General features: G+C 47.0%; 1 protein-coding gene across 1 annotated transcript in view; it reads left to right on the top strand.

Moving 5' to 3' along the window:
• HGF (hepatocyte growth factor) overlaps nucleotides 1-14,288 on the top strand; it is a 564,049-nt gene that overhangs the window by 431,312 nt on the left and 118,449 nt on the right. The window lies entirely within an intron of this gene.

The following is a 14,288-nucleotide window of genomic DNA, read 5'->3' as shown; positions in this document are numbered from 1 at the left end:
TAAAAAGTGTGATGGAGGAGATGAGCCTGGTTTCAGGAGGAAGTGAGTTCCAGATCCTGGGTGCCATTCCTGAGAAAGAGCGTTTATAAGTTTTTTCCTTCCGGAATCTTCGGGGTGTTAGCAGAAGATTGTTTGTGCCTCTAGTGTTTCTAGAGCCGCCAGCGATTGACAGCTTCTGAGTGAGGTATCCGGGAGAGCTCAGGTGTACAGCCTTGTGTGTCATGCAGGCGATTTTCAGGTGTATTCTGGCTTCAAAAGGCAGCCAGTTCAAGGATTTCAAGTCAGGGGAGATATGCGAGTGTTTTTTTGACCCAGTGATGAGTCTCGCTGCAGCGTTTAGAGAAGCTCTTAGGGGTGCAGTAGTGGATAACGGGAGACCGCAGAGGGCGATGCTGCCGTATTCAATTCGCGGGATTACTAGTGCTTGTACTGCAGTTTGAAAGTCTTTAGCTGGTAGGAAGGGTTTGAGTTTCCTCAGGGTATTGATTTGGAAGTACGCTCCCTTAGTAGCCTTGTTGATATGATGCTGCATGTTGAGATTGGGGTCGAGAGTTATGCATAGGGATTTTGCTGAATCCACTATGGTGGGTTGGACATTGAGTGCAGTTAGTTGTTTAAGCCAGGTTTGAGTGGTAGAGATCTTCGCGGGAGGTGAGATCAGAAGGAATTCTGTTTTCAGAGCATTGAGTTTGAGGTGATTATCAGCAAGCCAGGATTGGGTGCTTCTGATCGTTGAGTTCAGGAGTACAATGTAATTAGGGGATTGTAATTTGAGATATAGTTGGGTGTCATCTGCGTACATGTGAAAAAGTACATTGGATGCTTGTAGCAAGGTGGTGAGAGGTTCCATAACTAGGTTGAACAAGGTTGGTGATAGGGAGGATCCTTGGGGGATGCCTAACGAAACAGGTATTGGCGAGGACATCAGGTTGTTACTCTTGAATTTCTGCGACCTGTTATGTACGCTGCATGAAAGAGACCGGATGTATGACGTTATAACGCATACTTTTACTCCGCAGACCATTACAACGCGACTTTTACACCGCACACCGTTACAACGCATAGCGCCTTGGGGCGCTGGATAGTGGTAAGTATAATTTACTATTCTAACTCCAGTCCCCGTGGACCCTAGGGAAGGTGTTGGATAGTAAATTATACTTATCCCCTATCCTAGAGCGCCCCCCAGCGCAATGCGTTGTAATGGTATGCGGAGTAATGGTCGCGTTGTAATGGGTCTGCGGAGTAAAAGATCCGTTGTAACGGGTGTATACCAAGAGACCGGGCAGAAATGTGCCATATCTATCAATTCATGGTAAATTCCTACACTCTGCCTGCTCTGGTGCACAAAATGCTGCCAATGCTGCATAGGCATTTGCGATTACCAAATAGCGAATCCTTAAAATTCATTATTTGATAATGGCAAATGATTACCCTGATGTATGTGCCCCTTACTTCCTTTTATCATCCTGAGGAAAATGATTTCATAGAGACATTATGGGCAGCATTTGCTTGGCTAATAGTAAGACTGTTGTGGGCATATCATTTATTTTATTTTTATTTTATTTGCTTATATAGCGCAGGAATTCGACCCCCAAAGGGGTATCTCCGCACTTGTGTTCTTACCAAAACTATATCCAGAAAGAAAAACCATCAGGCAGTGAAAGGTATCTACATGGTCAGGAACAGATGAGTTTTTAAGCATTTCCTGAAGGTGGCCAAATTAGGATTTTGCCTAAGGGTAAGATGCAGGGAGTTCCAGAGGGTAGGGCCTCGGTAGGAGAGGGCTCGGCCTCCCTGTCTTTCCTTTTTGATCCGTGGTACTTGGAGCAGAGATTGGGTCTGAGAGCGCAGAGAGCGACCAGGCTCATAGGGTCTGAAAATTTCTGCTAGGTACTTAGGACCTACACCAGATAGGCATTTATGAATTGTACAACATATCTTGAACTTCACCCTCTGGCGAATAGGCAGCCAATGTAATTTGTTCAATAGAGGGCGTGAGGGGGATCTGGATGGAACATTCAGGATCAGTCTGGCCGCTGTATTTTGGGCTACCTGTAGTCTACCAAGTTGTTCCTCATTGGCAGAGATGAGCAGCCCATTACAGTAGTCCAGTCTACTGATTACCAATGTCTGGACTAAAGTTTTCCTATGGCAGTCCGCTAGATAAGGGAAAACCCTTCTCAGAAGTCCAATGACTCTAAAACAGGATCCAATCACCTGATTGACCTGATCTTTAAGTGTCAAGGATTGATCAAGTCGAACCCCCAAGTTTTTTACTACCTCTTTGGGATTTGGGACAGAGCCAAGTTCGGTAGGCCACCACTCAGGTGACCAAAGGAGCGGGGCCTCTCCAAAGAGCATGACCTCCGTCTTGCCTACGTTGCATTGCAGGCAATTGGAGGTCATCCAGTGGGATGCAGCTCTCATCCCAGCAGCAAAGAAGTTTTTAACTGCTGGCTTCATTGTCTGAAAGGGAAACAGCAGCTGAGTATCATCTGCATATGATATGGGTGTGAACCCATATTCTCTCACAATTTCAGCCAAGGGGGCCACATACACATTAAACAATGTGGGGCTTAGGCATGAGCCCTGTGGAACCCCCTTGGTGAGCTCCCTAGAGATGGAAGAATGGGAGCCCAAACGAACACTTTGTGAGCGGCCAGTGATGAAACTTTCTAGCCATGCCAGCGCAGTTCCGCCTATCCCTACCCTCTTCAGATGACTGATAAGAATGGCATGAGACACCGTGTCGAAGGCAGCAGACAGATCCAACAGCACCAGAATCAAAGATCCTCCTCTATCCTGTGTCATCCGGATGGTATCGGTCACGGAGAAGAGAGCTGATTCGGTGCTGTGATTTGGTCTGAATCCAGATTGAGAAGGGTCCAGACCGTCTGCTGCCTCATACATTAGCTACTGTTACCAATCAATCAATCAATACATTTGTAGAGCGCACAACTCACCCGTGAGTGTCTCAAGGAGCTAGGGGAGGTACTGCTACTGCTCGAACAGCCAGGTCTTGAGGAGTCTCCTGAAGGCCAGCAGGTCATGGGTCTGTCATAGGCGGATGGGGAGGGTGTTCCAGGTTTTTGCAGTGAGATGAGAGAAAATGATCTGCCACCAGTGGTCTCTCGACGGATGGGGGGGACGGTGACGAGGCCGAGATCAGTGGAGTGAAGCTGGCGGTTCGGGGAGTAGAAGGTGAATCATTCATTGAGGTACGCTGGTCCGGTATTGTGGAGAGCTTTGTGAGCGTGGGTGAGGAGCTTGAAGGTGATCCTCTTGTTGATGGGGAGCCAGTGTAGTCTTTCAAGTGGGCTGTGATGTGGCTGTGGCAGGGGATATCAAGGATGAGGCGTGCTGAGGAATTCTGTATGCATTGTAGTCGTTTCTGAAGTTTGGCTGATGTCCCTGTGTAGAGAGTGTTGCCGTAGTCCAGTCTGCTGGTGACGAGAGCCTGGGTGAGTGTTCTTCTGGTACCGGTGGGGATCCATCTGTAGATCTTGCGGAGCATGCAGAGGGTGTTGAAGCAGGAGGGGGAGACGGCGTACACTTGCTGGGTCATTGACAATGCGGAGTCCAGGATGACTCCCAGTGCGGCCGGCCACCCTGAGTCGTCCCAGGTGTAGGGGGTGAATCGATGATGAGGACCTCCGTCTTGTCCGAGTTCAGTTTCAGGCGACTGATCATCATCCATTCAGTGATGGCCTTCATTCCTTCATGGAGGTTGGATTTGGCGGTGGTGGGGGCCTCGGTGAGGGAGAGGATCAGCTGGGTGTCGCCGGTGAATGAGATGATGTTGAGGTTGTGCGATCTGGCGTGTTGGCGAGCTGTGCCATGTAGATGTTGAAGAGTGTTGGGCTGAGAGACGATCCTTGGGGTATGCCGCAGATGATATTGGTGTCTTTAGAGCGGAAAGGGGGGAGGCGGACACTCTGGGTTCTGCCTGTAAGGAAGGAGGTGGTCCAGTTCAGTGCTCTGTCACAGATCCCTGCGTTGTGGAGGCGTGTGCGGAGGGTGTGGTGGCAGACAGTGTCGAAGGCGGCCGAGAGATGCAGGAGGAGGAGGGCCGCGGTTTCTTTGTTGTCCATCATGGCCTTGATGTCATCGGTTGCGGCAATGAGGGCTGTTTCGGTGCTGTGGTTGCTGCGGAATTCGGATTGGGATGGGTCCAGGATATTGTTCTTTTCGAGGAAGGAGGTCAGTTGCTTGTTGACGATCTTCTCAATGACTTTCCCCTGGGAACGGGAAGAGGGAGATGGGCAGGAAGTTCTTGTGGTCCTTGGGGTCAGCTTTGGGTTCCTTGAGTAGGGCGTTGATCTCGCGTGCTTCCAACTCTCCTGGAAGGTGGCGGTCTTGAACGAGCTGTTGATGATCTCTCGGGAGATGGGGTGCGATAGTGGAGCTTCCTTTGCTGAAGATGTGGTGCAGTCTGGGGTCGGATGGTGAACCGGAGTTGATGGTGTTCATGATTTTGATGGTGTCTTCGTCGTTGACGTGGGCCCAGGACAGCAGGGGGCCGATGTTGATGAGGCTGGGGGCCTGTGAGTCTGAGGTGTCTGTGTCATTGGCACGGCCTGGTTTCTGAAGCTGTTGTGGATGTATGCGATCTTGTAGTGGAAGAAGGTGGCTAGGGAGTCGCAGAGGTCTTGTAATGGCGGGATGTCTTTCAAGTTGGTGCTGTGGTTGGAGAGTTCCTTCACAATGTTGAAGAGCTCTTTGCTGTTGTGTGCATTGTTGTCAATGCGCTCTTTGAAGGAGTTCCTTTTGGCGGTTCAGATGAGTTGGTGTTGTCTGCCGATGGAGCTCTAGTAGGCTGTGTTGCTGTCTGGTGTTTGTTCATGGTGCCACTTCTTCTCGAGCCTATGGCAGGCTTGCTTGGATGCCTGGAGGTCGGCGGTGAACCAGAGCTTTTCTGACGGTGTGTCTGTTCAAGGGTTTCTTGATTGGGGCAAGAGTGTGATGGAGCAGTTGTCGATCCATTGCCTGAGGTTGAGGGCATGGGAGTCGGTGTCGTTAGTGTCTGTTGGTGGGTTTTGGGCGAGGTTGGTGACTAGCTGGTCTTCGGTGACTTTGTTCCAGCTGCGTTGGGGGGCCCATTGTGTGCAGTGGTGCGTGGTGGGTTTCACGAAGATGAAGTGGACGCAGCTGTGGTCAGTCCAGTGGAGTTCGGTGGTGTGGCTGAAGGTGACGTGGTTGCTGGCTGAGAAGATGGGGTCGAGTGTGTGTCCGGCGGAGTGGGTGGGAGTCGTGATGAGCTGTTTGAGTCCAAGGTTTGCAAGGTTGTCAAGCAGGGTGGTGGAGTTGCTGTTGTTGGTGTTCTCGAGGTGGAAGTTCAGGTCTCCGAGGAGGATGTAGTCCGTGGACGCAAGGGCGTGCGTGCTGACGAAGTCTGCGATGGAGTCGCTGAAGTGCGGCTGGGGACCGCGTTGTCTGTAGATGAGAGTTTCTCTGACGGTGGTGTTGAGGTCGGTGTGGATCTGGAAGTGCAGGTGTTCAGCGGTGATAAGCGTGTCTTTGGTGCTGGTCAAGATTCTGAGGGTGTTTCTGTGGACTATGGCAATTCTTCCTCCTGTGCCATTGGTGCCGTTCCTGTGGGTGATCTTGTAGCCGTCAGGGATGGCTATGGCGATGTCGGTGCCGAGGAGGGGTTCATCCAGATCTCCATCAGAAAGGCGACGTCTGGGAGGTGGAGTCGGGTAGGTCCCAGAGTTCGATGGCGTGTTTGTGGGTGGAGGGGGAGTTGAGAAGAAGGCATCGGAGGCTGTTGCGACCTACCCCAATGGGCGTGTTGGTGGTTTGGAGGCTGGTGTAGCAGCAGGTCTGGCAGGAGAAGGGTCCTGGTGTGCGCTTCGGGGTGGCCCGGACGTATGTGTGGGATCGGCCAGCGTTGAGTGCGTGGAGGGTGCAAACTTCATAGCGGCGTCGGTCGTTATGGTGTTCACGGGCCAGGGGTCTGGCGTTGGGCGTGGTCCAGGTGTGGACGGGTGCAGACAGGCTTGACTTTGGCGCGGCTGCGCAGCCGCCTTAAGAAGGGGAGGTGGGAGGGAGGAGCAGCTGGGAAGCGGGAGCTGAACTAATGGGCGAGCAGGGGGCGGGGCTGCAGGGGAACGCAGCAGCAGGAAAGGAAAGTAGGAAGGTGGGAACAAAATACAAGGGCACAAGGAACAACATGGGCAGGGATACAGAATGCAAAAAAGGGTACAGAGTACAGTGCAGAAGAAAAAGTTGTACACAAGGAATAAAAATGTCTGACAAAAGTAAAAAACAGACAGATGGCAAAGGGACAGAGCGAGCAGACAAATACTCATGGCTCACCACTGGGCCACCAGGGATGAGGTGCAGGTGGCAACCTGCGGTGGAGGAGGGCCTCAACTCGCAGCAACAGCAGCGATTCGGCAGTAGGGACAGGGCACACAGGTGGTGTTGTGCGGCGTGAAGAGCGACCTGCCTGCGACAGGGTTATGGTTTATACTCCCTTCAAACTGTTAAGAGGGAAAGATCCTTGTACTAAGGATAATCAAGCCGGGATAAAGAATCAAGTTCTCAATAAGCGATCCTTCCAGAAAGTTTAGGAGAATATCCTTATAGCTCAGAATTCATATAAAGTTCATAATGATGTCAACCATGGAGTGAAGGAAGTTAAACTAATATCTGGGGATGGTTAAAGAGCTACACAAGAAAATCATGGGCAGCAGAAAGTTTGGGAGGGAGTTTCAAGTTGTAAAATAATCATGACTCCATCTAAACTAACTTATGGGAATTGTTAGAAATTGGGTTGGTGGTTGACTGGGGTATGAGCCCTGGTAAAGCAGCAACAACAATCCCAGTCAATGAAAGAGGTAGGCAAACCCTAATTAACCTTTGCACACCCTCTGGTAGCTTGGTACAGAGCAGTCAGACTTAACTCTGGAGGCAATGTGTAAAATATTTGTGCAACACATCAAACAGTAAAACAGTGACAGCACCACACAAAAAGATTCCACCCCAGGTTTAGAAACATAGAGCAGATTGTAATCAATAAAACAAGTCTGAAACAACAAAAATCCAATCAGTACAGTATGGGTTATTGAATTTCAAAGTTTATAGTGAAATATAGCACCAAGAAGCACAAAGTGGTTTTGGAAGATACCTGGACGCTCCGGACCGGGACAAAGCCACAAGTACCAGCTGACCATGATGGGACACGGGTCAGCTTCAGGGACCCAGTTAGGCCTCCTGAACAAAATACTTTAAATCCTGGCTGTGGAGTGTTGCATGGATCCCTGCTGAAGATGCGTCGTGCAGCTGAGATGATGCGTCAGTCCCAGAATGCAGCAATGCCGTGGTACAAGGTGCTGTTGCGTCATCGTTGAGGACATTGTTGATAGGGCTTCCGATGTAAAGTCTGGTGTCGAGGATGCCAAGTAAAGCAGAGGCATTGCATTGATTCCGATGAGAAGTGAAGTTGCGATGTGGAGTTTCAGCATCATTGTTGGACTGCAGTTGACGAGAGATGCGAGGAGCTTGAGTCGGGAAAAGCCTCACGCAGCAGCTGATCCATAGGCGAGGCATTGGTCCCAAGATGTGGGAAGCAGTGGCGATGCAAGTCTTTTGCGATGGGTCAAATCCACGCAGCAGTGGCAATGCAATGGTTCTGCTCAGAAATGCGCCACTCATTTGAGGAGATATGTCAGTTCTGCTCAAGGATGTTCAGGAACAGCAGAGAAGATGAGTTTCTTCTACCGGCAAGCAATGTAGATCCACTTCCATGGGTCTAGGACTCGGTTGGCACTATTTGGCAGGGTAGATTCACAAATGACAGAGTCCAGATGCAGGAGTTAGAAGCCTATTATGTTCCTGAGGCTTCATGTCAGGAGGCTAGCCAACTATCCCTTGGATTCACTCTGAGTTTTGGGGTCAAGTGATGCTGGTCCAGTCCTTCTCACGTGGACAGGAGGGCAGCAGGCCAGCAGGTCATCAGATCTGCAAAGCAGGAGTCCAGCATAGTAGCCGTCCAGTAGAGTGGCAGTCCTTCAGCAGCACCGTAGTCCTTCCTCCTGTCCACAGGGCTAGATTTATTCCCTCTTGGTTGTGTCCGAGGTCTAGTAACACAGTGGTGCCTTTGAAGTGGGGGAGACTTCAAAGCCATGCCTTTGAAGTGCCCAGAGGTCCTCCCTTCCTGGCTTCAGACTCACTACCGGGAGGTATGCAGCCCTTTGTGTGTGGACAGGACAGCCTATTTGGGTGTATGTGAGGCTGTGTCCAGCTCATCAGTCCCATCCGGCCAGATATGGCTCATAGATACACACCTATCTAGGAGGAATACACTTAGCCCAACTGCCAACAACACCCAGGCATGTGATCAGAGTCAGGCTACAGGCACCAAATTGCTAAAGCAAGAAAATGCTAACTTTCTAAAGGCCTCAAAAACCTCACAAATGCCAATACTGATGCATCGATACACACTCATTCCAATCCGCGACCATGTAAATTAATTATTTTGATCACCATTCATTTAGTCCACTTTCAAACAACTTTTTACCTTTCTTTCTTTCACAAAAAACATGTTCTATGTAACTTTTGTACATTTTACAGAATGCACATAATAAAACAATTAATAACAAAATGTTTTTCAATCTGCAGATCAACAGAATTAGTGAATGAATGAATGAATGATCAGCTTGTAGAGCATGAACAAATGCCCAAGGGCGTCATGGCGGAGAACATTACACGCAACTAAATCATAAAGAATCAAATACACTGGCTATTGCAATTCTTTCATGAGCCCAGGTTCTGATTTTTATACGACCAAAGGAGCTTCTTTTCATTACTTTTTGGCTCCTAGCTTAATGCACCATGACCAAACAGTGCTCACAGCAACGTTGGGAGGCAGATTTTATTTGGTATAGAAGCTTATTGAGTATAAAGGCAGGACGAAAGAAACATAATCTCAATAAAGTATTATGGTTTAGACATTTTTTTCATAGGTTCAGGATGAATTTATTCTACTGGTCCTGCAGTGGAGTTATGGACGGAACATTTAATTTGTCCTATAAAAAGTGAGTTTCAACGTTGTTTTGATGCAATTAAGTTCTGGCTTTTTTTGAGCTGTAGGAAAGCAGGATTCCCACTGGTTAATTGTATTTGAACATGGTAGTCCAGTTGGGTTTCATTCATATTGTTACAGGTTAAATGTGAAACCATAGGATTCAGAAAACTGGTGTTCGTTTGAATGAGTCTTAGATGTCATCCGAAAAAAGAGATAATATGATGAGCGGTTGTCGTATAATATGTGTGTTGTGTGCAAGAAGGTGTGTAGAGTGAATTAACAGAATTGCCATTATTTATTTCTTCCAGTGCTCGGATGTTCTGTGTCCTGAGCAGAACCCTTAAATTGGATAATGGGTTCAAAACGTGTCAGCAGTTTATCGATTTACCAAACAAGTGCATTTTAAATCTAGCATTGATTGGAGCTCATAATTAATGCAAGGCACAATGTAATGCAGTTTGTTTATGTTTGATCTCCGTATGAGCACTGTTTGGTTATGATCCATTAGGTTAGGCGCCAAAAAGTAATGAAAAGAAAAGAAGCTCCTTTGGTAGAATAAAATTCAGAACCTGGCCTCAGGAAAGACTCACGATAGCCATTGTATTTGATTCTGTATGATTTAGTTGTGTGTAATGCTCTCTACTAATTCTGTTGATCTGCATATCGAAAATCTGAGAATTGATTAAATCAATGGTGATCTTAATAATTAATTTATATGGTCACATATTAGAATGAGTGTGTGACGATGCATTAGTATTGGAATGACAGTATGAGCACATTCCTGCAACTACATACATTGCACCCTGTCCTCTGGACTATCCAGGGCATACCTTAGGGGTGACTTGTATATATCAAAAAAGGCTTGGTTTGGGCCTGGCAAATTGTTTATTTTTCCAGTTTGAAATGGCAGGGAGGACCTGGCCTGGCAGTTCGGACTGGACTGTTCCCATTGGGCGCAGGGTCAAAACTGATTTGCAAATGGCTGGGTCCAAACTAGAATGGATTGGTGAGCAAAAAAAGGATGGATTTAGGCCCAGATCTCTGTACTGGGGTGAATGTATGACATTGTTCTGCATTCTGTCCATCAATTGTTCTTTTTGCAGTTCAAAACTGTACCTACAGCCAACCAATGGTAGGCCTGGACACTGGTTAAGGGGGTTACTTCAGTGGGTGGCACAAGGATTGCTGCAGGCCCGCAAACAGCATTTACTTTACAGACCTTGATCACATGAAGTGCACTTTACTAGAGACCTATAATTAAATTAAACATTCTAATTGTGTATGAGCCAATATTTAAATGTTTAGAGGAGACAACACGAGCACTTTAACACTGGTTAGCAGTATTAAAGTGTGCAGAGTCCTAACACCAGCAAACACAATCCCAGAAAAGTGGAGAAGGAAGGCAAAACGTTGGGGCCCAGACCACTCTAAGGCGGCTGGCAGGTCTAACGGGAATGTGTGGCATTTAGCCAGGTGTAATGAAGGGATAAAGGTCGACGTACAGCACGACATGTAACAAGTAACAAGAGTTGACTGTTAGATGATTTGACAGAAGCGAATGATGGTGATGTGAGAGAATTTAATGTTTCTGGAAACATGAATGGTGCTGAATGATTCTGTGACCTTTGAAGTGCCAACGACTAGAATAACTCTGGTGACATCAGGAGCAGTGAACGTTTGCATGTACCAAGGTTAGATATTAGTGACTTTAAAAAGTCAAAGCAAATGTGTATCCTTCCTAGGCTTAACAGCTAGAGTGGCCGACTTAGAAGCTGGGGATCCAAGTTCAAATTGGGCGAGAGGCTTAAACATCCTGTGATTTTGGACGAATCACTTTATCTCCCTGTGCCTAGAAATGAATGTGTCTGTCTGCGATGAAACTGGTTCTCAAGTAAAGTGCTCTGATACCTTCGGGTCGAGTTTGCGCTATATAAAATTGCAAAAAAAAGGAGGGACTGTCATTAAGTGTTGTAGAAGGGTGCATAAGCCTGTAAGATTTGAAGATTTCTTAGTTGGTACAGTAAGTCAGTTTTATGAGTGGGTGCAGGGAGACTTCTCCAAATGCTTCCCTAAACATTCAGGTATATATAGTTGTACCTCATGTTACAGTTTCATTTTTGCTACACTCCATGTTTCCTTATCCTGCATTCCAATTATAATGATTGGAAAATATTTGTAGAGGTAAGTTGCTCCTATTATTTATCAAGGTATTGTGTTGAATTATTTGTTTTATTTTTGTTTATTGTTAAGGGGGAAGATGTGTGGTGTTGTGATGTCATTCATTTACCACAAACAGTTTGGAATGCTTGAAGTGAAAGCATTCTAGACTAAGGCCCATCTTTATCAAGGTTTTGCATCGTCCTTGCACCATGTAAAGAGGCGCAAGAGTGACTCAAAACGTGAGATTGAGCAAGCCACACAAGGCCACCTTGCAAGGCCCTGCAGGGCTTGATACATTGCTGCCTTGTGTTACGCTGCCCCGGGAAGGCATTCCATGGGTAGGAACATGGGTATTCCCAGATTTACCATTAGTGGTAGACCTGGGTATGCATCAGATATCTTTGCTTCATATTGTGCAGCACACGTAGAAAGAGGAAAATGCCTCTGAGGATTGTTTTTTACCTTTCCTGCACAAAAACAATGCTGCTTAAAACGCAGGCACCCATGCAACATGGTACAAAAGGGGGTGGTGATGGACGGAGCATCTGAACCAATCAAACACTCACACCCAGTCAAAAGATCTGGGTTTGATCCATCACCGTTCTTTAGCCCACTCTGCCACCCCAGTTCAGACATGGCTATATGCAAATCAGTCTGACCCTGTGCCTCATGGGAACAGTCCAGCCCGAACTGCCAAGCCATGCCTTCCCTGGACCGGAAACAAGCTTCCGAGGACCGGTTTCTGGCATTACAGTCGTCTTCAGCCCGGCTTGCTTGAATCCAGTGGCAAAGTGAGCAAGGGACTCACGTCTGAGCATACCCTGCCAACTTATGGCGAACAAAGCGGTACAAAAAAGGGTGGTGATGGACGGAGCATCTGAACCAATCAAACACTCACATCCAGTCAAAAGATCTGGGTTTGATCCATCACCGTTCTTTAGCCCACTCTGCCACTCCAGTTCAGACATGGCTATATGCAAATCAGTCTGACCCTGTGCCTCATGGGAACAGTCCAGCCCGAACTGCCAAGCCATGCCTTCCCTGGACCGGAAACAAGCTTCCGAGGACCGGTTTCTGGCATTACAGCCATCTTCAGCTCCTTTTGTACCCATGCAACATGACGCAAGCGTAACTGCAGTGGTGCTAGGCAGCCATAAGTAATGCCAGCACTATGAAAGGACAGGAATGCGCCATATAATGTTAAATACAGCGCATTCCTGCCCTTTCTCTTTTACGCAGTACATTGCAGCAAGGTGAAAGATTGCTAAATGTGCCCCACAGTACGGGGACGGTTGGAGAGAGAGACACAAGAACAGACGTTTGCACATTGATCACATTGGCTTGGGTTATTTGGAAATCAACTTTCCCCTAGCTACCGACACTGGTAGGGGTCGTTCTTACAGGCTTCAAGGATGTGTATTTTCAAAATATTGTTTTTCCACCCGCTGGCACTCCTGACACTTCCTCAACCCTCTATACTCTCAGTACTCCGTAGACACACCATCTTTTGCTCATCGCTCAGGCTTCATTTAACAGGAAGACTGCACCTATAACTTATCGAGCCCCACTCAGCATTCCATGTACAACATAAGGAAGAAGTAGAAACAAGAGCATGCTTAGATAAAAGCATGTCTTCGCGAAAAAAACACTCATCCCACAAGACCGACAATACACGAATATTGATGCCAACTGCATAGGCAGGAGCTGCCACGCTCAGGTTTGCCCTCTGTGAAACTGCCCCTTTGAACGCAAGAGTAGATCTGGCCTGTTTTTGTCGCTTCTCTTTCATCGACTCTGTAAATTACATTGCTGTTTCTTTCACGCTGTTCGGTGTCCCCAGACCTCCTCAGTTAAAGTGCAGATTGTTTTCTTAAGCAGGCCTCTAAACCAGCACAGTCAGTTAAGCAGCGCCCCTCCCCCAGGCCGGGTGACCCCTCTCTCCTGCAGGGCCCACTTGATGGATCACTTCCTTCTGTTCAAACGGAGCAGTGCTGGGGCAAGGATGATGGGAAGGAGTTTAAAGACATCATAAATACCTTCCTCCCACAGTAAACAAAACCTTATATTCTTCAGTTATTTTATGTGACAAAGGCGAATGGGGTTATAAACACACTGGTGAATAGGACGGCCCTTGCCGTTGTCCACAGTAAGTAACCAGTCAGTTTTGCAGGAAATGTTTACCTTGATTTTTCGATTCTCTGCTTCTCGTTTTAATTTCCAGTTCGCCAGTGCAAAGTTTGGCAGGCAGTACACACTTTAGATAATATAGCAATGGTTCTTGTGATCGAAATGTGTTGTTTTCCTAAAAAGTTAGAATGTCTGCCAACAAAAGAGTAATGCAAACAAAACGTGGCTGGCTAGATATAGCAAACGGCTGGGCAGGACACAACATTATCAGATTAGTTGAGCATCCCAGATGTTTGATTCTCCTCTCAAAACAAATGTCCGTTGCACGAGGAAATAGAAACAAATGTGGCGTGAGAGACCTCCAATAAAATAAGCTATTCGACAATCTGCCCAGTCACCTATGTCCAAAGTAATGATATATTATTAACCTTTTTGTAACATTTTGTGTGTAAATAAAGGTCTTCCAAAAACGTATCCCCTATCTGCTGATTTGAATTTGGAATAATTTAATTCATGGCTAGTCACTAAAGATTAAGGCCCAGATGCATCAAGTTAAAATCCGCTTGCAAAGGGGCAGATTCTCAGAATCTGCCCCTTTGAGACCGGTATTTTTGCATTTGGGATGCATCATCCCAAATGCAAAAATCGCAAATTGAGAAATCGCTAAATTGCGATTATTTGCATTTAAGGAATCTCAAATTGAGATTCCTTAAATGCAATGCATGAAAGTTTTAAAAATGGCGAATTCGCTAATAGGGCACGCAAATTACCATGAAGTACAACTTCATGGTAATTTGCAAAAACGTTGAAAAATGCACTAAAGTGCATTTTTCAAAATTTCATGTTGAGCACACACATGCGCAACATATGTGCACAGATCAATTTCAGGGGTGCAACAAGGTGTCCTTTGGACACCGCAAATTGAGATTGTCTTCCCATTCATTCCTATGGGCCTTTAGGCCCATAGGAA

This window comes from Lissotriton helveticus, chromosome 1_1, assembly GCF_964261635.1.
Source record: "Lissotriton helveticus chromosome 1_1, aLisHel1.1, whole genome shotgun sequence".
NCBI lineage: Eukaryota > Metazoa > Chordata > Amphibia > Caudata > Salamandridae > Lissotriton > Lissotriton helveticus.
The sequence above is the reverse complement of the archived record's forward strand: the minus strand, read 5'-3'. Positions and strand labels throughout refer to the sequence as shown.